The sequence below is a fragment of the Arctopsyche grandis genome, chromosome 11 (assembly GCF_051622035.1).
Source record: "Arctopsyche grandis isolate Sample6627 chromosome 11, ASM5162203v2, whole genome shotgun sequence".
NCBI classification, from domain to species: Eukaryota; Metazoa; Arthropoda; class Insecta; order Trichoptera; family Hydropsychidae; genus Arctopsyche; species Arctopsyche grandis.
Genome location: NC_135365.1, coordinates 30,054,932 through 30,082,559, shown reverse-complemented (window position 1 = coordinate 30,082,559; position 27,628 = coordinate 30,054,932).

Below are 27,628 nucleotides of genomic sequence, written 5' to 3'. Positions count from 1 at the left end.
GGTGAGGTTTGGTAGGATATGAACTTTTTGTGGATATTTTGGCAATGTCGAATTCTCTGACTTCGGTGATGGTTAGGTTAGGTTGGGTTAGGTATTAAGGGGTAAGCATGTTTTGTAGATATTTTGGCAATGTCTAATTCTTTAATTTAGTTGATGGTTAGGCTCAGATGGGTGAGGTTTGGTAGGATAAGAACTTTTTGTGGATATTTTGGCAATGTCGAATTCTCTGACTTCGGTGATGGTTAGGTTAGGTTGGGTTAGGTTTTAAAGGGTAAGCATGTTTTGTAGATATTTTGGCAATGTCTAATTCTTTAATTTCGTTGATGGTTAGGCTCAGATGGGTGAGGTTTGGTAGGATAAGAACTTTTTGTGGATATTTTGGCAATGTAGAATTCTCTGACTTCGGTGATGGTTAGGTTAGGTAAGGTTAGGTATTGTGAGGTAAGCACGTTTTGTGGATATTTTTGCAATGTCCAATTCTTTGATTTCGGTGATGGTTAGGTTCAGATGGGTGAGGTTTGGTAGGATAAGAACTTTTTGTGGATATTTTGGCAATGTCGAATTCTCTATTTTCGGTGATGGTTAGGTTAGGTTGGATAAGGTATAGTGAGGTAAGCACGTTTTGTGGATATTTTGGCAATGTCCATTTCTTCGATTTCGGTGATGGTTAGGTTCAGATGGGTGAGGTTTGGTGGGGTATGAACTTTTTGTAGATATTTTGGCAATGTTCAATTCTCTGACTTCGGTGATGGTTAGGTTAGGTTAGGTTAGGTATTGTGAGGTAAGCACGTTTTGTGAATATTTTGGCAATGTCGAATTCTTTGATTTCGGTGATGGTTAGGTTCAGATGGGTGAGGTTTGGTAGGATAAGAACTTTTTGTGGATATTTTGGCAATGTCGAATTCTCTATTTTCGGTGATGGTTAGGTTAGGTTGGATAAGGTATAGTGAGGTAAGCACGTTTTGTGGATATTTTGGCATGGTCCATTTCTTCGATTTCGGTGATGGTTAGGTTCAGATGGGTGAGGTTTGGTGGGGTATGAACTTTTTGTAGATATTTTGGCAATGTTCAATTCTCTGACTTCGGTGATGGTTAGGTTAGGTTAGGTTAGGTATTGTGAGGTAAGCACGTTTTGTGAATATTTTGGCAATGTCGAATTCTTTGATTTCGGTGATGGTTAGGTTCAGATGGGTGAGGTTTGGTAGGATAAGAACTTTTTGTGGATATTTTGGCAATGTCGAATTCTCTATTTTCGGTGATGGTTAGGTTAGGTTGGATAAGGTATAGTGAGGTAAGCACGTTTTGTGGATATTTTGGCAATGTCCATTTCTTCGATTTCGGTGATGGTTAGGTTCAGATGGGTGAGGTTTGGTGGGGTATGAACTTTTTGTAGATATTTTGGCAATGTTCAATTCTCTGACTTCGGTGATGGTTAGGTTAGGTTAGGTTAGGTATTGTGAGGTAAGCACGTTTTGTGAATATTTTGGCAATGTCCAATTCTTTGATTTCGGTGATGGTTAGGTTCAGATGGGAGAGGTTTGGTAGGATAAGAACTTTTTGTGGATATTTTGGCAATGTCGAATTCTCTGACTTCGGTGATGGTCAGGTTAGGTTAGGTTAGGTTTTAAGGGGTAAGCATGTTTTGTAGATATTTTGGCAATGTCTAATTCTTTAATTTAGTTGATGGTTAGGCTCAGATGGGTGAGGTTTGGTAGGATAAGAACTTTTTGTGGATATTTTGGCAATGTCGAATTCTCTGACTTCGGTGATGGTTAGGTTAGGTTGGGTTAGGTTTTAAGGGGTAAGCATGTTTTGTAGATATTTTGGCAATGTCTAATTCTTTAATTTCGTTGATGGTTAGGCTCAGATGGGTGAGGTTTGGTAGGATAAGAACTTTTTGTGGATATTTTGGCAATGTAGAATTCTCTGACTTCGGTGATGGTTAGGTTAGGTAAGGTTAGGTATTGTGAGGTAAGCACGTTTTGTGGATATTTTTGCAATGTCCAATTCTTTGATTTCGGTGATGGTTAGGTTCAGATGGGTGAGGTTTGGTAGGATAAGAACTTTTTGTGGATATTTTGGCAATGTCGAATTCTCTATTTTCGGTGATGGTAAGGTTAGGTTGGATAAGGTATAGTGAGGTAAGCACGTTTTGTGGATATTTTGGCAATGTCCATTTCTTCGATTTCGGTGATGGTTAGGTTCAGATGGGTGAGGTTTGGTGGGGTATGAACTTTTTGTAGATATTTTGGCAATGTTCAATTCTCTGACTTCGGTGATGGTTAGGTTAGGTTAGGTTAGGTATTGTGAGGTAAGCACGTTTTGTGAATATTTTGGCAATGTCGAATTCTTTGATTTCGGTGATGGTTAGGTTCAGATGGGTGAGGTTTGGTAGGATAAGAACTTTTTGTGGATATTTTGGCAATGTCGAATTCTTTGACTTCGGTGATGGTTAGGTTAGGTTGGGTTAGGAATTGTGAGGTAAGCACGTTTTGTTGTTATTTTGGCGATGTCCAATTCTTTGATTTCGGTGATGGTTAGGTTCAGATGGGAGAGGTTTGGTAGGATAAGAACTTTTTGTGGATATTTTGGCAATGTCGAATTCTCTATTTTTGGTGATGGTTAGGTTAGGTTGGATAAGGTTTAGTGAGGTAAGCACGTTTTGTGGATATTTTGGCAATGTCCATTTCTTCGATTTCGGTGATGGTTAGGTTCAGATGGGTGAGGTTTGGTGGGGTATGAACTTTTTGTAGATATTTTGGCAATGTTGAATTCTCTGACTTCGGTGATGGTTAGGTTAGGTAAGGTTAGGTATTGTGAGGTAAGCACGTTTTGTGGATATTTTGGCAATGTCGAATTCTTTGATTTCGGTGATGGTTAGGTTCAGATGGGTGAGGTTTGGTAGGATAAGAACTTTTTGTGGATATTTTGGCAATGTTGAATTCTTTGACTTCGGTGATGGTTAGGTTAGGTTGGGTTAGGTATTGTGAGGTAAGCACGTTTTGTGGATATTTTATCATTGTCCAATTCTTTGATTTCGGTGATGGATAGGTTCAGATAAGTGAGGTTTGGTAGGATAAGAACTTTTTGTGGATATTTTGGCAATGTCGAATTCTCTGACTTCGGTGATGGTTAGGTTAGGTTGGGTAAGGTATTGTAAGGTAAGCACGTTTTGTGGATATTTTTGCAATGTCCAATTCTTTGATTTCGGTGATGGTTAGGTTCAGATGGGTGAGGTTTGGTAGGATAAGAACTTTTTGTGGATATTTTGGCAATGTCGAATTCTCTGACTTCGGTGATGGTTAGGTTAGGTTGGGTTAGGAATTGTGAGGTAAGCACGTTTTGTTGTTATTTTGGCGATGTCCAATTCTTTGATTTCGGTGATGGTTAGGTTCAGATGGGAGAGGTTTGGTAGGATAAGAACTTTTTGTGGATATTTTGGCAATGTCGAATTCTCTATTTTTGGTGATGGTTAGGTTAGGTTGGATAAGGTATAGTGAGGTAAGCACGTTTTGTGGATATTTTGGCAATGTCCATTTCTTCGATTTCGGTGATGGTTAGGTTCAGATGGGTGAGGTTTGGTGGGGTATGAACTTTTTGTAGATATTATGGCAATGTTGAATTCTCTGACTTCGGTGATGGTTAGGTTAGGTAAGGTTAGGTATTGTGAGGTAAGCACGTTTTGTGGATATTTTGGCAATGTCGAATTCTTTGATTTCGGTGATGGTTAGGTTCAGATGGGTGAGGTTTGGTAGGATAAGAACTTTTTGTGGATATTTTGGCAATGTTGAATTCTTTGACTTCGGTGATGGTTAGGTTAGGTTGGGTTAGGTATTGTGAGGTAAGCACGTTTTGTGGATATTTTATCATTGTCCAATTCTTTGATTTCGGTGATGGTTAGGTTCAGATAAGTGAGGTTTGGTAGGATAAGAACTTTTTGTGGATATTTTGGCAATGTCGAATTCTCTGACTTCGGTGATGGTTAGGTTAGGTTGGGTTAGGTATTGTAAGGTAAGCACGTTTTGTGGATATTTTTGCAATGTCCAATTCTTTGATTTCGGTGATGGTAAGGTTCAGATGGGTGAGGTTTGGTAGGATAAGAACTTTTTGTGGATATTTTGGCAAAGTCGAATTCTCTGACTTCGGTGATGGTTAGGTTAGGTTAGGTTAGGTATTGTGAGGTAAGCACGTTTTGTGGATATTTTTGCAATGTCCAATTCTTTGATTTCGGTGATGGTTAGGTTCAATTGGGTGAGGTTTGGTAAGGTATGAACTTTTTGTGGATATTTTGGCAATGTTGGATTCTCTGACTTCAGTGATGGTTAGGTTAGGTTGGGTAAGGTATTGTGAGGTAAGCACGTTTTGTGGATATTTTGGCAATGTCCAATTCTTTGATTTCGGTGATGGTTAGGTTCAGATGGGTGAGGTTTGGTAGGATAAGAACTTTTTGTGGATATTTTGGCAAAGTCGAATTCTCTGACTTCGGTGATGGTTAGGTTAGGTTAGGTTAGGTATTGTGAGGTAAGCACGTTTTGTGGATATTTTTGCAATGTCCAATTCTTTGATTTCGGTGATGGTTAGGTTCAATTGGGTGAGGTTTGGTAGGATAAGAACTTTTTGTGGATATTTTGGCAATGTCGAATTCTCTGACTTCGGTGATGGTAAGGTTAGGTTGGGTTAGGTATTAAGGGGTAAGCATGTTTTGTAGATATTTTGGCAATGTCTAATTCTTTAATTTCGTTGATGGTTAGGCTCAGATGGGTGAGGTTTGGTAGGATAAGAACTTTTTGTGGATATTTTGGCAATGTCGAATTCTCTGACTTCGGTGATGGTTAGGTTAGGTTGAATAAGGTATAGTGAGGTAAGCACGTTTTGTGGATATTTTGGCAATGTCCATTTTTTCGATTTCGGTGATGGTTAGGTTCAGATGGGTGTGGTTTGGTGGGGTATGAACTTTTTGTGGATATTTTGGCAATGTCGAATTCTCTGACTTCGGTGATGGTTAGGTTAGGTTGGGTTAGGTTTTAAGGGGTAAGCATGTTTTGTAGATATTTTGGCAATGTCTAATTCTTTAATTTCGTTGATGGTTAGGCTCAGATGGGTGAGGTTTGGTAGGATAAGAACTTTTTGTGGATATTTTGGCAATGTCGAATTCTCTGACTTCGGTGATGGTCAGGTTAGGTTGGGTTAGGTTTTAAGGGGTAAGCATGTTTTGTAGATATTTTGGCAATGTCTTATTCTTTAATTTCGTTGATGGTTAGGCTCAGATGGGTGAGGTTTGGTAGGATAAGAACTTTTTGTGGATATTTTGGCAATGTCGAATTCTCTGACTTCGGTGATGGTTAGGTTAGGTTGGGTTAGGTTTTAAGGGGTAAGCATGTTTTGTAGATATTTTGGCAATGTCTAATTCTTTAATTTCGTTGATGGTTAGGCTCAGATGGGTGAGGTTTGGTAGGATAAGAACTTTTTGTGGATATTTTGGCAATGTCGAATTCTCTGACTTCGGTGATGGTTAGGTTAGGTTAGGTTAGGTATTGTGAAGTAAGCACGTTTTGTGGATATTTTTGCAATGTCCAATTCTTTGATTTCGGTGATGGTTAGGTTCAGATGGGAGAGGTTTGGTAGGATAAGAACTTTTTGTGGATATTTTGGCAATGTCGAATTCTCTGACTTCGGTGATGGTCAGGTTAGGTTGGGTTAGGTTTTAAGGGGTAAGCATGTTTTGTAGATATTTTGGCAATGTCTAATTCTTTAATTTCGTTGATGGTTAGGCTCAGATGGGTGAGGTTTGGTAGGATAAGAACTTTTTGTGGATATTTTGGCAATGTCGAATTCTCTGACTTCGGTGATGGTCAGGTTAGGTTGGGTTAGGTTTTAAGGGGTAAGCATGTTTTGTAGATATTTTGGCAATGTCTAATTCTTTAATTTCGTTGATGGTAAGGCTCAGATGGGTGAGGTTTGGTAGGATAAGAACTTTTTGTGGATATTTTGGCAATGTCGAATTCTCTGACTTCGGTGATGGTTAGGTTAGGTTAGGTTAGGTATTGTGAGGTAAGCACAATTTGTGGATATTTTTGCAATGTCCAATTCTTTGATTTCGGTGATGGTTAGGTTCAATTGGGTGAGGTTTGGTAGGATAAGAACTTTTTGTGGATATTTTGGCAATGTCGAATTCTCTATTTTCGGTGATGGTTAGGTTAGGTTGGATAAGGTATAGTGAGGTAAGCACGTTTTGTGGATATTTTGGCAATGTCCATTTTTCGATTTCGGTGATGGTTAGGTTCAGATGGGTGAGGTTTGGTGGGGTATGAACTTTTTGTGGATATTTTGGCAATGTTGGATTCTCTGACTTCAGTGATGGTTAGGTTAGGTTGGGTTAGGTATTGTGAGGTAAGCACGTTTTGTGGATATTTTTGCAATGTCCAAATCTTTGATTTCGGTGATGGTTAGGTTCAATTGGGTGAGGTTTGGTAGGATAAGAACTTTTTGTGGATATTTTGGCAATGTCGAATTCTCTGACTTCGGTGATGCTAAGGTTAGGTTGGGTTAGGTATTAAGGGGTAAGCATGTTTTGTAGATATTTTGGCAATGTCTAATTCTTTAATTTCGTTGATGGTTAGGCTCAGATGGGTGAGGTTTGGTAGGATAAGAACTTTTTGTGGATATTTTGGCAATGTCGAATTCTCTGACTTCGGTGATGGTTAGGTTAGGTTAAGTTAGGTATTGTGAGGTAAGCACGTTTTGTGGATATTATTGCAATGTCCAATTCTTTGATTTCGGTGATGGTTAGGTTCAGATGGGAGAGGTTTGGTAGGATAAGAACTTTTTGTGGATATTTTGGCAATGTCGAATTCTCTGACTTCGGTGATGGTCAGGTTAGGTTGGGTTAGGTTTTAAGGGGTAAGCATGTTTTGTAGATATTTTGGCAATGTCTAATTCTTTAATTTCGTTGATGGTTAGGCTCAGATGGGTGAGGTTTGGTAGGATAAGAACTTTTTGTGGATATTTTGGCAATGTCGAATTCTCTGACTTCGGTGATGGTTAGGTTTGGTTGGGTTAGGTTTTAAGGGGTAAGCATGTTTTGTAGATATTTTGGCAATGTCTAATTCTTTAATTTCGTTGATGGTTAGGCTCAGATGGGTGAGGTTTGGTAGGATAAGAACTTTTTGTGGATATTTTGGCAATGTCGAATTCTCGGACTTCGGTGATGGATAGGTTAGGTTGGGTTAGGTATTGTGAGGTAAGCACGTTTTGTGGATATTTTGGCAATGCCTAATTCTTTGTTTTCGGTGATGGTTAGGTTCAGATGGGTGAGGTTTGGTAGGATATGAACTTTTTGTGGATATTTTGGCAATGTCGAATTCTCTGACTTCGGTGATGGTTAGGTTAGGTTGGGTTAGGTATTAAGGGGTAAGCATGTTTTGTAGTTATTTTGGCAATGTCTAATTCTTTAATTTCGTTGATGGTTAGGTTCAGATGGGTGAGGTTTGGTAGGATAAGAACTTTTTGTGGATATTTTGGCAATGTCGAATTCTCTGACTTCGGTGATGGTTAGGTTAGGTTAGGTTAAGTATTGTGAGGTAAGCACGTTTTGTGTATATTTTTGCAATGTCCAATTCTTTGATTTCGGTGATGGTTAGGTTCAGATGGGTGAGGTTTGGTAGGATAAGAACTTTTTGTGGATATTTTGGCAATGTCTAATTCTCTGACTTCGGTGATGGTTAGGTTAGGTTGGGTTAGGTATTGTGAGGTAAGCACGTTTTGTTGTTATTTTGGCGATGTCCAATTCTTTGATTTCGGTGATGGTTAGGTTCAATTGGGTGAGGTTTGGTAGGATAAGAACTTTTTGTGGATATTTTGGTAATGTCGAATTCTCTGACTTCGGTGATGGTAAGGTTAGGTTGGGTTAGGTATTAAGGGGTAAGCATGTTTTGTAGATATTTTGGCAATGTCTTATTCTTTAATTTCGTTGATGGTTAGGCTCAGATGGGTGAGGTTTGGTAGGATAAGAACTTTTTGTGGATATTTTGGCAATGTCGAATTCTCTGACTTCGGTGATGGTAAGGTTAGGTTAGGTTAGGTATTGTGAGGTATGGCAGGTCCGCTGGGACGGCGCAGACAAAGGTAGATGGACACATCGACTGATCCCATCAATCGCAGCCTGGACAAGGAGGAAAAGCGCAAAACCGGACTACCACACAACCCAGCTACTAACCAGCCATGGGTGTTTCGGAGCATTCCTCAACCGCATCGGAAAGGAAACGACAGCAGAATGTCACCACTGTGCATCAATCAGAGATGACGCAGAACATACACTCCTCGTATGCCCTGCATGGGAATCTGAAAGAGCGACACTCGAAGAAAGCACCCCGGTCAACACTGAAGACATAGCACAGAACATCACTAAAGACGTAGCCTCTTGGGAAGCATTCGCAGAGTTCGCAAGGAGCGTCATGAAGCAGAAGGAGGAGGCCGAACGGCTAAGGAAAGCGGAAAGACTTATAGAAGGAAATGAATAGATGTCAACCCATAGATATAGATATACTATTACCAGCCTATGATTAATACTGCAAATGAATGTTTTTCAGGAAACAGAAACCAAGCGGGTCAACTAGATGAACTGGAAAGGAGGGATCCGCACAAAAAGGAGAAGCCAACAAGGACGAAATCAGCCCCTGCGGAAGCAATCCACCAACGAGTGGGGTCCCCAAAGGGGTGAGGTGAGTCGGGGGAGTTTTTTAGTCAGTAAAAATCTGACACTTCCCTCTAGTGCGGACTAGAGGGAGTCTTATTGAAGATTTTCTCCTCCCACGCATAGGAAAAAAAAAAAAAAAAAAAAAAAAGGTATTGTGAGGTAGGCACGTTTTTTGGATATTTTTGCAATGTCCAAATCTTTGATTTCGGTGATGGTTAGGTTCAGATGGGAGAGGTTTGGTAGGATAAGAACTTTTTGTGGATATTTTGGCAATGTCGAATTCTCTGACTTCGGTGATGGTCAGGTTAGGTTGGGTTAGGTTTTAAGGGGTAAGCATGTTTTGTAGATATTTTGGCAATGTCTAATTCTTTAATTTCGTTGATGGTTAGGCTCAGATGGGTGAGGTTTGGTAGGATAAGAACTTTTTGTGGATATTTTGGCAATGTCGAATTCTCTGACTTCGGTGATGGTTAAGTTAGGTTGGGTTAGGTTTTAAGGGGTAAGCATGTTTTGTTGATATTTTGGCAATGTCTAATTCTTTAATTTCGTTGATGGTTAGGCTCAGATGGGTGAGGTTTGGTAGGATAAGAACTTTTTGTGGATATTTTGGCAATGTAGAATTCTCTGACTTCGGTGATGGTTAGGTTAGGTAAGGTTAGGTATTGTGAGGTAAGCACGTTTTGTGGATATTTTTGCAATGTCCAATTCTTTGATTTCGGTGATGGTTAGGTTCAATTGGGTGAGGTTTGGTAGGATAAGAACTTTTTGTGGATATTTTGGCAATGTCGAATTCTCTATTTTCGGTGATGGTTAGGTTAGGTTGGATAAGGTATAGTGAGGTAAGCACGTTTTGTGGTTATTTTGGCAATGTCCATTTCTTCGATTTCGGTGATGGTTAGGTTCAGATGGGTGAGGTTTGGTGGGGTATGAACTTTTTGTAGATATTTTGGCAATGTTCAATTCTCTGACTTCGGTGATGGTTAGGTTAGGTTAGGTTAGGTATTGTGAGGTAAGCACGTTTTGTGGATATTTTGGCAATGTCGAATTCTTTGATTTCGGTGATGGTTAGGTTCAGATGGGTGAGGTTTGGTAGGATAAGAACTTTTTGTGGATATTTTGGCAATGTCAAATTCTCGGACTTCGGTGATGGATAGGTTAGGTTGGGTTAGGTATTGTGAGGTAAGCACGTTTTGTGGATATTTTGGCAATGCTTAATTCTTTGATTTCGGTGATGGTTAGGTTCAGATGGGTGAGGTTTGGTAGGATATGAACTTTTTGTGGATATTTTGGCAATGTCGAATTCTCTGACTTCGGTGATGGTTAGGTTAGGTTGGGTTAGGTATTAAGGGGTAAGCATGTTTTGTAGATATTTTGGCAATGTCTAATTCTTTAATTTCGTTGATGGTTAGGCTCAGATGGGTGAGGTTTGGTAGGATAAGAACTTTTTGTGGATATTTTGGCAATGTAGAATTCTCTGACTTCGGTGATGGTTAGGTTAGGTAAGGTTAGGTATTGTGAGGTAAGCACGTTTTGTGGATATTTTTGCAATGTCCAATTCTTTGATTTCGGTGATGGTTAGGTTCAATTGGGTGAGGTTTGGTAGGATAAGAACTTTTTGTGGATATTTTGGCAATGTCGAATTCTCTATTTTCGGTGATGGTTAGGTTAGGTTGGATAAGGTATAGTGAGGTAAGCACGTTTTGTGGATATTTTGGCAATGTCCATTTCTTCGATTTCGGTGATGGTTAGGTTCAGATGGGTGAGGTTTGGTGGGGTATGAACTTTTTGTAGATATTTTCGCAATGTTCAATTCTCTGACTTCGGTGATGGTTAGGTTAGGTTAGGTTAGGTATTGTGAGGTAGGCACGTTTTTTGGATATTTTTGCAATGTCCAATTCTTTGATTTCGGTGATGGTTAGGTTCAGATGGGAGAGGTTTGGTAGGATAAGAACTTTTTGTGGATATTTTGGCAATGTCGAATTCTCTGACTTCGGTGATGGTCAGGTTAGGTTGGGTTAGGTTTTAAGGGGTAAGCATGTTTTGTAGATATTTTGGCAATGTCTAATTCTTTAATTTCGTTGATGGTTAGGCTCAGATGGGTGAGGTTTGGTAGGATAAGAACTTTTTGTGGATATTTTGGCAATGTCGAATTCTCTGACTTCGGTGATGGTTAGGTTAGGTTGGGTTAGGTTTTAAGGGGTAAGCATGTTTTGTAGATATTTTGGCAATGTCTAATTCTTTAATTTCGTTGATGGTTAGGCTCAGATGGGTGAGGTTTGGTAGGATAAGAACTTTTTGTGGATATTTTGGCAATGTAGAATTCTCTGACTTCGGTGATGGTTAGGTTAGGTAAGGTTAGGTATTGTGAGGTAAGCACGTTTTGTGGATATTTTTGCAATGTCCAATTCTTTGATTTCGGTGATGGTTAGGTTCAGATGGGTGAGGTTTGGTAGGATAAGAACTTTTTGTGGATATTTTGGCAATGTCGAATTCTCTATTTTCGGTGATGGTTAGGTTAGGTTGGATAAGGTATAGTGAGGTAAGCACGTTTTGTGGATATTTTGGCAATGTCCATTTCTTCGATTTCGGTGATGGTTAGGTTCAGATGGGTGAGGTTTGGTGGGGTATGAACTTTTTGTAGATATTTTGGCAATGTTCAATTCTCTGACTTCGGTGATGGTTAGGTTAGGTTAGGTTAGGTATTGTGAGGTAAGCACGTTTTGTGGATATTTTGGCAATGTCGAATTCTTTGATTTCGGTGATGGTTAGGTTCAGATGGGTGAGGTTTGGTAGGATAAGAACTTTTTGTGGATATTTTGGCAATGTCGAATTCTTTGACTTCGGTGATGGTTAGGTTAGGTTGGGTTAGGTATTGTGAGGTAAGCACGTTTTGTGGATATTTTATCATTGTCCAATTCTTTGACTTCGGTGATGGTTAGGTTCAGATAAGTGAGGTTTGGTAGGATAAGAACTTTTTGTGGATATTTTGATAATGTCGAATTCTCGGACTTCGGTGATGAATAGGTTAGGTTGGGTTAGGTATTGTGAGGTAAGCACGTTTTGTGGATATTTTGGCAATGCCTTATTCTTTGATTTCGGTGATGGTTAGGTTCAGATGGGTGAGGTTTGGTAGGATATGAACTTTTTGTGGATATTTTGGCAATGTCGAATTCTCTGACTTCGGTGATGGTTAGGTTAGGTTGGGTTAGGTATTAAGGGGTAAGCATGTTTTGTAGATATTTTGGCAATGTCTAATTCTTTAATTTCGTTGATGGTTAGGCTCAGATGGGTGAGGTTTGGTAGGATAAGAACTTTTTGTGGATATTTTGGCAATGTCGAATTCTCTGACTTCGGTGATGGTTAGGTTAGGTTAGGTTAAGTATTGTGAGGTAAGCACGTTTTGTGTATATTTTTGCAATGTCCAATTCTTTGATTTCGGTGATGGTTAGGTTCAGATGGGTGAGGTTTGGTAGGATAAGAACTTTTTGTGGATATTTTGGCAATGTCGAATTCTCTGACTTCGGTGATGGTAAGGTTAGGTTGGGTTAGGTTTAAAGGGGTAAGCATGTTTTGTAGATATTTTGGCAATGTCTAATTCTTTAATTTCGTTGATGGTTAGGCTCAGATGGGTGAGGTTTGGTAGGATAAGAACTTTTTGTGGATATTTTGGCAATGTCGAATTCTCTGACTTCGGTGATGGTAAGGTTAGGTTGGGTTAGGTTTAAAGGGGTAAGCATGTTTTGTAGATATTTTGGCAATGTCTAATTCTTTAATTTCGTTGATGGTTAGGCTCAGATGGGTGAGGTTTGTTAGGATAAGAACTTTTTGTGGATATTTTGGCAATGTAGAATTCTCTGACTTCGGTGATGGTTAGGTTAGGTAAGGTTAGGTATTGTGAGGTAAGCACGTTTTGTGGATATTTTTGCAATGTCCAATTCTTTGATTTCGGTGATGGTTAGGTTCAATTGGGTGAGGTTTGGTAGGATAAGAACTTTTTGTGGATATTTTGGCAATGTCGAATTCTCTATTTTCGGTGATGGTTAGGTTAGGTTGGATAAGGTATAGTGAGGTAAGCACGTTTTGTGGATATTTTGGCAATGTCCATTTCTTCGATTTCGGTGATGGTTAGGTTCAGATGGGTGAGGTTTGGTGGGGTATGAACTTTTTGTAGATATTTTGGCAATGTTCAATTCTCTGACTTCGGTGATGGTTAGGTTAGGTTAGGTTAGGTATTGTGAGGTAAGCACGTTTTGTGGATATTTTTGCAATGTCCAATTCTTTGATTTCGGTGATGGTTAGGTTCAGATGGGTGAGGTTTGGTAGGATAAGAACTTTTTGTGGATATTTTGGCAAAGTCGAATTCTCTGACTTCGGTGATGGTTAGGTTAGGTTAGGTTAGGTATTGTGAGGTAAGCACGTTTTGTGGATATTTTTGCAATGTCCAATTCTTTGATTTCGGTGATGGTTAGGTTCAATTGGGTGAGGTTTGGTAGGATAAGAACTTTTTGTGGATATTTTGGCAAAGTCGAATTCTCTGACTTCGGTGATGGTTAGGTTAGGTTAGGTTAGGTATTGTGAGGTAAGCACGTTTTGTGGATATTTTTGCAATGTCCAATTCTTTGATTTCGGTGATGGTTAGGTTCAATTGGGTGAGGTTTGGTAGGATAAGAACTTTTTGTGGATATTTTGGCAATGTCGAATTCTCTGACTTCGGTGATGGTAAGGATAGGTTGGGTTAGGTATTAAGGGGTAAGCATGTTTTGTAGATATTTTGGCAATGTCTAATTCTTTAATTTCGTTGATGGTTAGGCTCAGATGGGTGAGGTTTGGTAGGATAAGAACTTTTTGTGGATATTTTGGCAATGTCGAATTCTCTGACTTCGGTGATGGTTAGGTTAGGTTGAATAAGGTATAGTGAGGTAAGCACGTTTTGTGGATATTTTGGCAATGTCCATTTTTTCGATTTCGGTGATGGTGAGGTTCAGATGGGTGTGGTTTGGTGGGGTATGAACTTTTTGTGGATATTTTGGCAATGTTGGATTCTCTGACTTCAGTGATGGTTAGGTTAGGTTTGGTTAGGTATTGTGAGGTAAGCACGTTTTGTGGATATTTTGGCAATGTCTAATTCTTTGATTTCGGTGATGGTTAGGTTCAGATGGGTGAGGTTTGGTAGGATAAGAACTTTTTGTGGATATTTTGGCAATGTCGAATTCTCTGACTTCGGTGATGGTCAGGTTAGGTTGGGTTAGGTTTTAAGGGGTAAGCATGTTTTGTAGATATTTTGGCAATGTCTAATTCTTTAATTTCGTTGATGGTTAGGCTCAGATGGGTGAGGTTTGGTAGGATAAGAACTTTTTGTGGATATTTTGGCAATGTCGAATTCTCTGACTTCGGTGATGGTTAGGTTAGGTTGGGTTAGGTTTTAAGGGGTAAGCATGTTTTGTAGATATTTTGGCAATGTCTAATTCTTTAATTTCGTTGATGGTTAGGCTCAGATGGGTGAGGTTTGGTAGGATAAGAACTTTTTGTGGATATTTTGGCAATGTCGAATTCTCTGACTTCGGTGATGGTCAGGTTAGGTTGGGTTAGGTTTTAAGGGGTAAGCATGTTTTGTAGATATTTTGGCAATGTCTAATTCTTTAATTTCGTTGATGGTTAGGCTCAGATGGGTGAGGTTTGGTAGGATAAGAACTTTTTGTGGATATTTTGGCAATGTCGAATTCTCTGACTTCGGTGATGGTTAGGTTAGGTTAGGTTAGGTATTGTGAGGTAAGCACGTTTTGTGGATATTTTTGCAATGTCCAATTCTTTGATTTCGGTGATGGTTAGGTTCAATTGGGTGAGGTTTGGTAGGATAAGAACTTTTTGTGGATATTTTGGCAAAGTCGAATTCTCTGACTTCGGTGATGGTTAGGTTAGGTTAGGTTAGGTATTGTGAGGTAAGCACGTTTTGTGGATATTTTTGCAATGTCCAATTCTTTGATTTCGGTGATGGTTAGGTTCAATTGGGTGAGGTTTGGTAGGATAAGAACTTTTTGTGGATATTTTGGCAATGTCGAATTCTCTGACTTCGGTGATGGTAAGGTTAGGTTGGGTTAGGTATTAAGGGGTAAGCATGTTTTGTAGATATTTTGGCAATGTCTAATTCTTTAATTTCGTTGATGGTTAGGCTCAGATGGGTGAGGTTTGGTAGGATAAGAACTTTTTGTGGATATTTTGGCAATGTCGAATTCTCTGACTTCGGTGATGGTTAGGTTAGGTTGAATAAGGTATAGTGAGGTAAGCACGTTTTGTGGATATTTTGGCAATGTCCATTTTTTCGATTTCGGTGATGGTGAGGTTCAGATGGGTGTGGTTTGGTGGGGTATGAACTTTTTGTGGATATTTTGGCAATGTTGGATTCTCTGACTTCAGTGATGGTTAGGTTAGGTTTGGTTAGGTATTGTGAGGTAAGCACGTTTTGTGGATATTTTGGCAATGTCTAATTCTTTGATTTCGGTGATGGTTAGGTTCAGATGGGTGAGGTTTGGTAGGATAAGAACTTTTTGTGGATATTTTGGCAATGTCGAATTCTCTGACTTCGGTGATGGTCAGGTTAGGTTGGGTTAGGTTTTAAGGGGTAAGCATGTTTTGTAGATATTTTGGCAATGTCTAATTCTTTAATTTCGTTGATGGTTAGGCTCAGATGGGTGAGGTTTGGTAGGATAAGAACTTTTTGTGGATATTTTGGCAATGTCGAATTCTCTGACTTCGGTGATGGTTAGGTTAGGTTGGGTTAGGTTTTAAGGGGTAAGCATGTTTTGTAGATATTTTGGCAATGTCTAATTCTTTAATTTCGTTGATGGTTAGGCTCAGATGGGTGAGGTTTGGTAGGATAAGAACTTTTTGTGGATATTTTGGCAATGTCGAATTCTCTGACTTCGGTGATGGTCAGGTTAGGTTGGGTTAGGTTTTAAGGGGTAAGCATGTTTTGTAGATATTTTGGCAATGTCTAATTCTTTAATTTCGTTGATGGTTAGGCTCAGATGGGTGAGGTTTGGTAGGATAAGAACTTTTTGTGGATATTTTGGCAATGTCGAATTCTCTGACTTCGGTGATGGTTAGGTTAGGTTGGGTTAGGTTTTAAGGGGTAAGCATGTTTTGTAGATATTTTGGCAATGTCTAATTCTTTAATTTCGTTGATGGTTAGGCTCAGATGGGTGAGGTTTGGTAGGATAAGAACTTTTTGTGGATATTTTGGCAATGTCGAATTCTCTGACTTCGGTGATGGTTAGGTTAGGTTAGGTTAGGTATTGTGAGGTAAGCACGTTTTGTGGATATTTTTGCAATGTCTAATTCTTTGATTTCGGTGATGGTTAGGTTCAGATGGGAGAGGTTTGGTAGGATAAGAACTTTTTGTGGATATTTTGGCAATGTCGAATTCTCTGACTTTGGTGATGGTCAGGTTAGGTTGGGTTAGGTTTTAAGGGGTAAGCATGTTTTGTAGTTATTTTGGCAATGTCTAATTCTTTAATTTCGTTGATGGTTAGGCTCAGATGGGTGAGGTTTGGTAGGATAAGAACTTTTTGTGGATATTTTGGCAATGTCGAATTCTCTGACTTCGGTGATGGTTAGGTTAGGTTAGGTTAAGTATTGTGAGGTAAGCACGTTTTGTGTATATTTTTGCAATGTCCAATTCTTTGATTTCGGTGATGGTTAGGTTCAGATGGGTGAGGTTTGGTAGGATAAGAACTTTTTGTGGATATTTTGGCAATGTCTAATTCTCTGACTTCGGTGATGGTTAGGTTAGGTTGGGTTAGGTATTGTGAGGTAAGCACGTTTTGTTGTTATTTTGGCGATGTCCAATTCTTTGATTTCGGTGATGGTTAGGTTCAATTGGGTGAGGTTTGGTAGGATAAGAACTTTTTGTGGATATTTTGGTAATGTCGAATTCTCTGACTTCGGTGATGGTAAGGTTAGGTTGGGTTAGGTATTAAGGGGTAAGCATGTTTTGTAGATATTTTGGCAATGTCTTATTCTTTAATTTCGTTGATGGTTAGGCTCAGATGGGTGAGGTTTGGTAGGATAAGAACTTTTTGTGGATATTTTGGCAATGTCGAATTCTCTGACTTCGGTGATGGTAAGGTTAGGTTAGGTTAGGTATTGTGAGGTATGGCAGGTCCGCTGGGACGGCGCAGACAAAGGTAGATGGACACATCGACTGATCCCATCAATCGCAGCCTGGACAAGGAGGAAAAGCGCAAAACCGGACTACCACACAACCCAGCTACTAACCAGCCATGGGTGTTTCGGAGCATTCCTCAACCGCATCGGAAAGGAAACGACAGCAGAATGTCACCACTGTGCATCAATCAGAGATGACGCAGAACATACACTCCTCGTATGCCCTGCATGGGAATCTGAAAGAGCGACACTCGAAGAAAGCACCCCGGTCAACACTGAAGACATAGCACAGAACATCACTAAAGACGTAGCCTCTTGGGAAGCATTCGCAGAGTTCGCAAGGAGCGTCATGAAGCAGAAGGAGGAGGCCGAACGGCTAAGGAAAGCGGAAAGACTTATAGAAGGAAATGAATAGATGTCAACCCATAGATATAGATATACTATTACCAGCCTATGATTAATACTGCAAATGAATGTTTTTCAGGAAACAGAAACCAAGCGGGTCAACTAGATGAACTGGAAAGGAGGGATCCGCACAAAAAGGAGAAGCCAACAAGGACGAAATCAGCCCCTGCGGAAGCAATCCACCAACGAGTGGGGTCCCCAAAGGGGTGAGGTGAGTCGGGGGAGTTTTTTAGTCAGTAAAAATCTGACACTTCCCTCTAGTGCGGACTAGAGGGAGTCTTATTGAAGATTTTCTCCTCCCACGCATAGGAAAAAAAAAAAAAAAAAAAAAAAAGGTATTGTGAGGTAGGCACGTTTTTTGGATAATTTTGCAATGTCCAAATCTTTGATTTCGGTGATGGTTAGGTTCAGATGGGAGAGGTTTGGTAGGATAAGAACTTTTTGTGGATATTTTGGCAATGTCGAATTCTCTGACTTCGGTGATGGTCAGGTTAGGTTGGGTTAGGTTTTAAGGGGTAAGCATGTTTTGTAGATATTTTGGCAATGTCTAATTCTTTAATTTCGTTGATGGTTAGGCTCAGATGGGTGAGGTTTGGTAGGATAAGAACTTTTTGTGGATATTTTGGCAATGTCGAATTCTCTGACTTCGGTGATGGTTAGGTTAGGTTGGGTTAGGTTTTAAGGGGTAAGCATGTTTTGTTGATATTTTGGCAATGTCTAATTCTTTAATTTCGTTGATGGTTAGGCTCAGATGGGTGAGGTTTGGTAGGATAAGAACTTTTTGTGGATATTTTGGCAATGTAGAATTCTCTGACTTCGGTGATGGTTAGGTTAGGTAAGGTTAGGTATTGTGAGGTAAGCACGTTTTGTGGATATTTTTGCAATGTCCAATTCTTTGATTTCGGTGATGGTTAGGTTCAATTGGGTGAGGTTTGGTAGGATAAGAACTTTTTGTGGATATTTTGGCAATGTCGAATTCTCTATTTTCGGTGATGGTTAGGTTAGGTTGGATAAGGTATAGTGAGGTAAGCACGTTTTGTGGTTATTTTGGCAATGTCCATTTCTTCGATTTCGGTGATGGTTAGGTTCAGATGGGTGAGGTTTGGTGGGGTATGAACTTTTTGTAGATATTTTGGCAATGTTCAATTCTCTGACTTCGGTGATGGTTAGGTTAGGTTAGGTTAGGTATTGTGAGGTAAGCACGTTTTGTGGATATTTTGGCAATGTCGAATTCTTTGATTTCGGTGATGGTTAGGTTCAGATGGGTGAGGTTTGGTAGGATAAGAACTTTTTGTGGATATTTTGGCAATGTCGAATTCTTTGACTTCGGTGATGGTTAGGTTAGGTTGGGTTAGGTATAGTGAGGTAAGCACGTTTTGTGGATATTTAATCATTGTCCAATTCTTTGATTTCGGTGATGGTTAGGTTCAGATGGGTGAGGTTTGGTAGGATAAGAACTTTTTGTGGATATTTTGGCAATGTCGAATTCTTTGACTTCGGTGATGGTTAGGTTAGGTTGGGTTAGGTATTGTGAGGTAAGCACGTTTTGTGGATATTTTTGCAATGTCCAATTCTTTGATTTCGGTGATGGTTAGGTTCAATTGGGTGAGGTTTGGTGGGGTATGAACTTTTTGTGGATATTTTGGCAATGTTGGATTCTCTGACTTCAGTGATGGTTAGGTTAGGTTGGCTTAGGTATTGTGAGGTAAGCACGTTTTGTGGATATTTTGGCAATGTCCAATTCTTTGATTTCGGTGATGGTTAGGTTCAGATGGGTGAGGTTTGGTAGGATAAGAACTTTTTGTGGATATTTTGGCAAAGTCGAATTCTCTGACTTCGGTGATGGTTAGGTTAGGTTAGGTTAGGTATTGTGAGGTAATCACGTTTTGTGGATATTTTTGCAATGTCCAATTCTTTGATTTCGGTGATGGTTAGGTTCAATTGGGTGAGGTTTGGTAGGATAAGAACTTTTTGTGGATATTTTGGCAATGTCGAATTCTCTGACTTCGGTGATGGTAAGGTTAGGTTGGGTTAGGTATTAAGGGGTAAGCATGTTTTGTAGATATTTTGGCAATGTCTAATTCTTTAATTTCGTTGATGGTTAGGCTCAGATGGGTGAGGTTTGGTAGGATAAGAACTTTTTGTGGATATTTTGGCAATGTCGAATTCTCTGACTTCGGTGATGGTTAGGTTAGGTTAGGTTAGGTATTTTGAGGTAAGCACGTTTTGTGGATATTTTTGCAATGTCCAATTCTTTGATTTCGGTGATGGTTAGGTTCAGATGGGAGAGGTTTGGTAGGATAAGAACTTTTTGTGGATATTTTGGCAATGTCGAATTCTCTGACTTCGGTGATGGTTAGGTTAGGTTGGGTTAGGTTTTAAGGGGTAAGCATTCTTTGTAGATATTTTGGCAATGTCTAATTCTTTAATTTCGTTGATGGTTAGGCTCAGATGGGTGAGATTTGGTAGGATAAGAACTTTTTGTGGATATTTTGGCAATGTCGAATTCTCTGACTTCGGTGATGGTTAGGTTAGGTTAGGTTAGGTATTGTGAGGTAAGCACAATTTGTGGATATTTTTGCATAGTCCAATTCTTTGATTTCGGTGATGGTGAGGTTCAATTGGGTGAGGTTTGGTAGGATAAGAACTTTTTGTGGATATTTTGGCAATGTCGAATTCTCTATTTTCGGTGATGGTTAGGTTAGGTTGGATAAGGTATAGTGAGGTAAGCTCGTTTTGTGGATATTTTGGCAATGTCCATTTCTTCGATTTCGGTGATGGTTAGGTTCAGATGGGTGAGGTTTGGTGGGGTATGAACTTTTTATAGATATTTTGGCAATGTTGAATTCTCTGACTTCGGTGATGGTTAGGTTAGGTTGGGTTAGGTATTGTGAGGTAAGCACGTTTTGTGGATATTTTGGCAATGTCCAATTCTTTGATTTCGGTGATGGTTAGGTTCAGATGGGTGAGGTTTGGTAGGATAAGAACTTTTTGTGGATAATTTGGCAATGTCGAATTCTCTGACTTCGGTGATGGTAAGGTTAGGTTGGGTTAGGTATTAAGGGGTAAGCATGTTTTGTAGATATTTTGGCAATGTCTATTTCTTTAATTTCGTTGATGGTTAGGCTCAGATGGGTGAGGTTTGGTAGGATAAGAACTTTTTGTGGATATTTTGGCAATGTCGAATTCTCTGACTTCGGTGATGGTTAGGTTAGGTTAGGTTAGGTATTGTGAGGTAAGCACAATTTGTGGATATTTTTGCAATGTCCAATTCTTTGATTTCGGTGATGGTTAGGTTCAGATGGGTGCGGTTTGGAAGGATAAGAACTTTTTGTGGATATTTTGGCAATGTCGAATTCTTTGACTTCGGTGATGGTTAGGTTCGTTTGGGTTAGGTATTGTGAGGTAAGCACGTTTTGTGGATATTTTAGCATTGTCCAATTCTTTGATTTCGGTGATGGTTAGGTTCAGATAAGTGAGGTTTGGTAGGATAAGAACTTTTTGTGGATATTTTGGCAATGTCGAATTCTCTGACTTCGGTGATGGTTAGGTTAGGTTGGGTTAGGTATTGTAAGGTAAGCACGTTTTGTGGATATTTTGGCAATGTCGAATTCTCTATTTTCGGTGATGGTTAGGTTAGGTTGGATAAGGTATAGTGAGGTAAGCACGTTTTGTGGATATTTTGGCAATGTCCTTTTCTTCGATTTCGGTGATGGTTAGGTTCAGATGGGTGAGGTTTAGTGGGGTATGAACTTTTTGTAGATATTTTGGCAATGTTGAATTCTCTGACTTCGGTGATGGTTAGGTTAGTTTAGGTTAGGTATTGTGAGGTAAGCACGTTTTGTGGATATTTTATCATTGTCCAATTCTTTGATTTCGGTGATGGTTAGGTTCAGATAAGTGAGGTTTGGTAGGATAAGAACTTTTTGTGGATATTTTGGCAATGTCGAATTCTCTGACTTCGGTGATGGTTAGGTTAGGTTAGGTTAGGTATTGTGAGGTAAGCACAATTTGTGGATATTTTTGCAATGTCCAATTCTTTGATTTCGGTGATGGTTAGGTTCAGATGGGTGCGGTTTGGAAGGATAAGAACTTTTTGTGGATATTTTGGCAATGTCGAATTCTTTGACTTCGGTGATGGTTAGGTTCGTTTGGGTTAGGTATTGTGAGGTAAGCACGTTTTGTGGATATTTTAGCATTGTCCAATTCTTTGATTTCGGTGATGGTTAGGTTCAGATAAGTGAGGTTTGGTAGGATAAGAACTTTTTGTGGATATTTTGGCAATGTCGAATTCTCTGACTTCGGTGATGGTTAGGTTAGGTTGGGTTAGGTATTGTAAGGTAAGCACGTTTTGTGGATATTTTATTAATGTCCAATTCTTTGATTTCGGTGATGGTTAGTTTTAGATGGGTGAGGTTTGGTAGGATAAGAACTTTTTGTGGATATTTTGGCAATGTCGAATTCTCTGACTTCGGTGATGGTTAGGTTAGGTTGAATAAGGTATAGTGAGGTAAGCACGTTTTGTGGATATTTTGACAATGTCCATTTCTTCGATTTCGGTGATGGTTAGGTTCAGATGGGTGAGGTTTGGTGGGGTATGAACTTTTTGTGGATATTTTGGCAATGTTGGATTCTTTGACTTCAGTGATGGTAAGGTTAGGTTGGGTTAGGTATTGTGAGGTAAGCCCGTTTTGTAGATATTTTGGCAATGTCCAATTCTTTGATTTCGGTGATGGTTAGGTTCAGATGGGTGAGGTTTGGTAGGATAAGAACTTTTTGTGGATATTTTGGCAATGTCGAATTCTCTGACTTCGGTGATGGTTAGGTTAGGTTTGGTTAGGTATTGTGAGGTAAGCACGTTTTGCGGATATTTTTGAAATGTCCAATTCTTTGATTTCGGTGATGGTTAGGTTCAATTGGGTGAGGTTTGGTAGGATAAGAACTTTTTGTGGATATTTTGGCAATGTCGAATTCTCTGACTTCGGTGATGGTTAGGTTAGGTTGGGTTAGGTATTAAGGGGTAAGCATGTTTTGTAGATATTTTGGCAATGTCTAATTCTTTAATTTCGTTGATGGTTAGGCTCAGATGGGTGAGGTTTGGTAGGATAAGAACTTTTTGTGGATATTTTGGCAATGTCGAATTCTCTAAATTCGGTGATAATTAGGTTAGGTTAGGTTAGGTATTGTGAGGTAAGCACAATTTGTGGATATTTTTGCAATGTCCAATTCTTTGATTTCGGCTATGGTTAGGTTCAATTGGGTGAGGTTTGGTAGGATAAGAACTTTTTGTGGATATTTTGGCAATGTCGAATTCTCTATTTTCGGTGATGGTTAGGTTAGGTTGGATATGGTATAGTGAGGTATGCACGTTTTGTGGATATTTTGGCAATGTCCATTTCTTCGATTTCGGTGATGGTTAGGTTCAGATGGGTGAGGTTTGGTGGGGTATGAACTTTTTGTAGATATTTTGGCTATGTTGAATTCTCTGACTTCGGTGATCGTTAGGTTAGGTTAGGTTAGGTGTTGTGAGGTAAGCACGTTTTGTGGATATTTTGGCAATGTCGAATTCTTTGATTTCGGTGATGGTTAGGTTCAGATAAGTGAGGTTTGGTAGGATAAGAACTTTTTGTGGATATTTTGGCAATGTCGAATTCTTTGATTTCGGTGAGGGTTAGGTTCAGATGGGTGAGGTTTGGTAGGATAAGAACTTTTTGTGGATATTTTGGCAATGTCGAATTCTTTGACTTCGGTGATGGTTAGGTTAGGTTAGGTTAGGTATTGTGAGGTAAGCACGTTTTGTGGATATTTTAGCATTGTCCAATTCTTTGATTTCGGTGATGGTTAGGTTCAGATAAGTGAGGTTTGGTAGGATAAGAACTTTTTGTGGATATTTTGGCAATGTCGAATTCTCTGACTTCGGTGATGGTTAGGTTAGGTTAGGTTAGGTATTGTAAGGTAAGCACGTTTTGTGGATATTTTATTAATGTCCAATTCTTTGATTTCGGTGATGGTTAGTTTCAGATGGGTGAGGTTTGGTAGGATAAGAACTTTTTGTGGATATTTTGGCAATGTCGAATTCTCTGACTTCGGTGATGGTTAGGTTAGGTTTGGTTAGGTATTAAGGGGAAAGCATGTTTTGTAGATATTTTGGCAATGTCTAATTCTTTAATTTCGTTGATGGTTAGGCTCAGATGGGTGAGGTTTGGTAGGATAAGAACTTTTTGTGGATATTTTGGCAATGTCGAATTCTCTGACTTCGGTGATGGTTAGGTTAGGTTGAATAAGGTATAGTGAGGTAAGCACGTTTTGTGGATATTTTGGCAATGTCCATTTCTTCGATTTCGGTGATGGTTAGGTTCAGATGGGTGAGGTTTGGTGGGGTATGAACTTTTTGTGGATATTTTGGCAATGTTGGATTCTTTGACTTCAGTGATGGTTAGGTTAGGTTGGGTTAGGTATTGTGAGGTAAGCCCGTTTTGTGGATATTTTGGCAATGTCCAATTCTTTGATTTCGGTGATGGTTAGGTTCAGATGGGTGAGGTTTGGTAGGATAAGAACTTTTTGTGGATATTTTGGCAATGTCGAATTCTCTGACTTCGGTGATGGTTAGGTTAGGTTTGGTTAGGTATTAAGGGGTAAGCATGTTTTGTAGATATTTTGGCAATGTCTAATTCTTTAATTTCGTTGATGGTTAGGTTCAGATGGGTGAGGTTTGGTAGGATAAGAACTTTTTGTGGATATTTTGGCAATGTCGAATTCTCTGACTTCGGTGATGGTTAGGTTAGGTTAGGTTAGGTATTGTGGGGTAAGCACGTTTTGTGGATATTTTTGAAATGTCCAATTCTTTGATTTCGGTGATGGTTAGGTTCAGATGGGTGAGGTTTGGTAGGATAAGAACTTTTTGTGGATATTTTGGCAATGTCGAATTCTCTGACTTCGGTGATGGTTAGGTTAGGTTTGGTTAGGTATTAAGGGGTAAGCATGTTTTGTAGATATTTTGGCAATGTCTAATTCTTTAATTTCGTTGATGGTTAGGCTCAGATGGGTGAGGTTTGGTAGGATAAGAACTTTTTGTGGATATTTTGGCAATGTCGAATTCTCTGACTTCGGTGATGGTTAGGTTAGGTTGAATAAGGTATAGTGAGGTAAGCACGTTTTGTGGATATTTTGGCAATGTCCATTTCTTCGATTTCGGTGATGGTTAGGTTCAGATGGGTGAGGTTTGGTAGGATAAGAACTTTTGGTGGATATTTTGGCAATGTCGAATTCTCTGACTTCGGTGATGGTTAGGTTAGGTTAGGTTAGGTATTGTGAGGTAAGCACGTTTTGTGGATATTTTTGCAATGTCCAATTCTTTGATTTCGGTGATGGTTAGGTTCAATTGGGTGAGGTTTGGTAGGATAAGAACTTTTTGTGGATATTTTGGCAATGTCGAATTCTCTGACTTCGGTGATGGTTAGGTTAGGTTGGGTTAGTTATTGTAAGGTAAGCACGTTTTGTGGATATTTTTGCAATGTCCAATTCTTTGATTTCGGTGATGGTTAGGTTCAGATGGGTGAGGTTTGGTAGGATAAGAACTTTTTGTGGATATTTTGGCAATGTCGAATTCTCTGACTTCGGTGATGGTAAGGTTAGGTTGGGTTAGGTATTAAGGGGTAAGCATGTTTTGTAGATATTTTGGCAATGTCTAATTCTTTAATTTCGTTGATGGTTAGGCTCAGATGGGTGAGGTTTGGTAGGATAAGAACTTTTTGTGGATATTTTGGCAATGTCGAATTCTCTGACTTCGGTGATGGTTAGGTTAGGTTAGGTTAGGTATTGTGAGGTAGGCACGTTTTTTGGATATTTTTGCAATGTCCAATTCTTTGATTTCGGTGATGGTTAGGTTCAGATGGGAGAGGTTTGGTAGGATAAGAACTTTTTGTGGATATTTTGGCAATGTCGAATTCTCTGACTTCGGTGATGGTCAGGTTAGGTTGGGTTAGGTTTTAAGGGGTAAGCATGTTTTGTAGATATTTTGGCAATGTCTAATTCTTTAATTTCGTTGATGGTTAGGCTCAGATGTGTGAGGTTTGGTAGGATAAGAACTTTTTGTGGATATTTTGGCAATGTCGAATTCTCTGACTTCGGTGATGGTTAGGTTAGGTTGGGTTAGGTTTTAAGGGGTAAACATGTTTTGTAGATATTTTGGCAATGTCTAATTCTTTAATTTCGTTGATGGTTAGGCTCAGATGGGTGAGGTTTGGTAGGATAAGAACTTTTTGTGGATATTTTGGCAATGTCGAATTCTCTGACTTCGGTGATGGTTAGGTTAGGTTGGGTTAGGTTTTAAGGGGTAAACATGTTTTGTAGATATTTTGGCAATGTCTAATTCTTTAATTTCGTTGATGGTTAGGCTCAGATGGGTGAGGTTTGGTAGGATAAGAACTTTTTGTGGATATTTTGGCAATGTCGAATTCTCTGACTTCGGTGATGGTTAGGTTAGGTTGGGTTAGGTTTTAAGGGGTAAGCATGTTTTGTAGATATTTTGGCAATGTCTAATTCTTTAATTTCGTTGATGGTTAGGCTCAGATGGGTGAGGTTTGGTAGGATAAGAACTTTTTGTGGATATTTTGGCAATGTAGAATTCTCTGACTTCGGTGATGGTTAGGTTAGGTAAGGTTAGGTATTGTGAGGTAAGCACGTTTTGTGGATATTTTTGCAATGTCCAATTCTTTGATTTCGGTGATGGTTAGGTTCAGATGGGTGAGGTTTGGTAGGATAAGAACTTTTTGTGGATATTTTGGCAATGTCGAATTCTCTATTTTCGGTGATGGTTAGGTTAGGTTGGATAAGGTATAGTGAGGTAAGCACGTTTTGTGGATATTTTGGCAATGTCCATTTCTTCGATTTCGGTGATGGTTAGGTTCAGATGGGTGAGGTTTGGTGGGGTATAAACTTTTTGTAGATATTTTGGCAATGTTCAATTCTCTGACTTCGGTGATGGTTAGGTTAGGTTAGGTTAGGTATTGTGAGGTAAGCACGTTTTGTGGATATTTTGGCAATGTCGAATTCTTTGATTTCGGTGATGGTTAGGTTCAGATGGGTGAGGTTTGGTAGGATAAGAACTTTTTGTGGATATTTTGGCAATGTCGAATTCTTTGACTTCGGTGATGGTTAGGTTAGGTTGGGTTAGGTATTGTGAGGTAAGCACGTTTTGTGGATATTTTATCATTGTCCAATTCTTTGATTTCGGTGATGGTTAGGTTCAGATGGGTGAGGTTTGGTAGGATAAGAACTTTTTGTGGATATTTTGGCAATGTCTAATTCTCTGACTTCGGTGATGGTTAGGTTAGGTTGGGTTAGGTATTGTGAGGTAAGCACGTTTTGTGGATATTTTGGCAATGTCGAATTCTTTGATTTCGGTGATGGTTAGGTTCAGATGGGTGAGGTTTGGTAGGATAAGAACTTTTTGTGGATATTTTGGCAATGTCGAATTCTCGGACTTCGGTGATGGATAGGTTAGGTTGGGTTAGGTATTGTGAGGTAAGCACGTTTTGTGGATATTTTGGCAATGCCTAATTCTTTGATTTCGGTGATGGTTAGGTTCAGATGGGTGAGGTTTGGTAGGATATGAACTTTTTGTGGATATTTTGGCAATGTCGAATTCTCTGACTTCGGTGATGGTTAGGTTAGGTTAGGTTAGGTATTAAGGGGTAAGCATGTTTTGTAGATATTTTGGCAATGTCTTATTCTTTAATTTCGTTGATGGTCAGGCTCAGATGGGTGAGGTTTGGTAGGATAAGAACTTTTTGTGGATATTTTGGCAATGTCGAATTCTCTGACTTCGGTGATGGTTAGGTTAGGTTAGGTTAAGTATTGTGAGGTAAGCACGTTTTGTGTATATTTTTGCAATGTCCAATTCTTTGTATTCGGTGATGGTTAGGTTCAGATGGGTGAGGTTTGGTAGGATAAGAACTTTTTGTGGATATTTTGGCAATGTCTAATTCTCTGACTTCGGTGATGGTTAGGTTAGGTTGGGTTAGGTATTGTGAGGTAAGCACGTTTTGTTGTTATTTTGGCGATGTCCAATTCTTTGATTTCGGTGATGGTTAGGTTCAATTGGGTGAGGTTTGGTAGGATAAGAACTTTTTGTGGATATTTTGGCAATGTCGAATTCTCTGACTTCGGTGATGGTAAGGTTAGGTTGGGTTAGGTATTAAGGGGTAAGCATGTTTTGTAGATATTTTGGCAATGTCTAATTCTTTAATTTCGTTGATGGTTAGGCTCAGATGGGTGAGGTTTGGTAGGATAAGAACTTTTTGTGGATATTTTGGCAATGTCGAATTCTCTGACTTCGGTGATGGTTAGGTTAGGTTAGGTTAG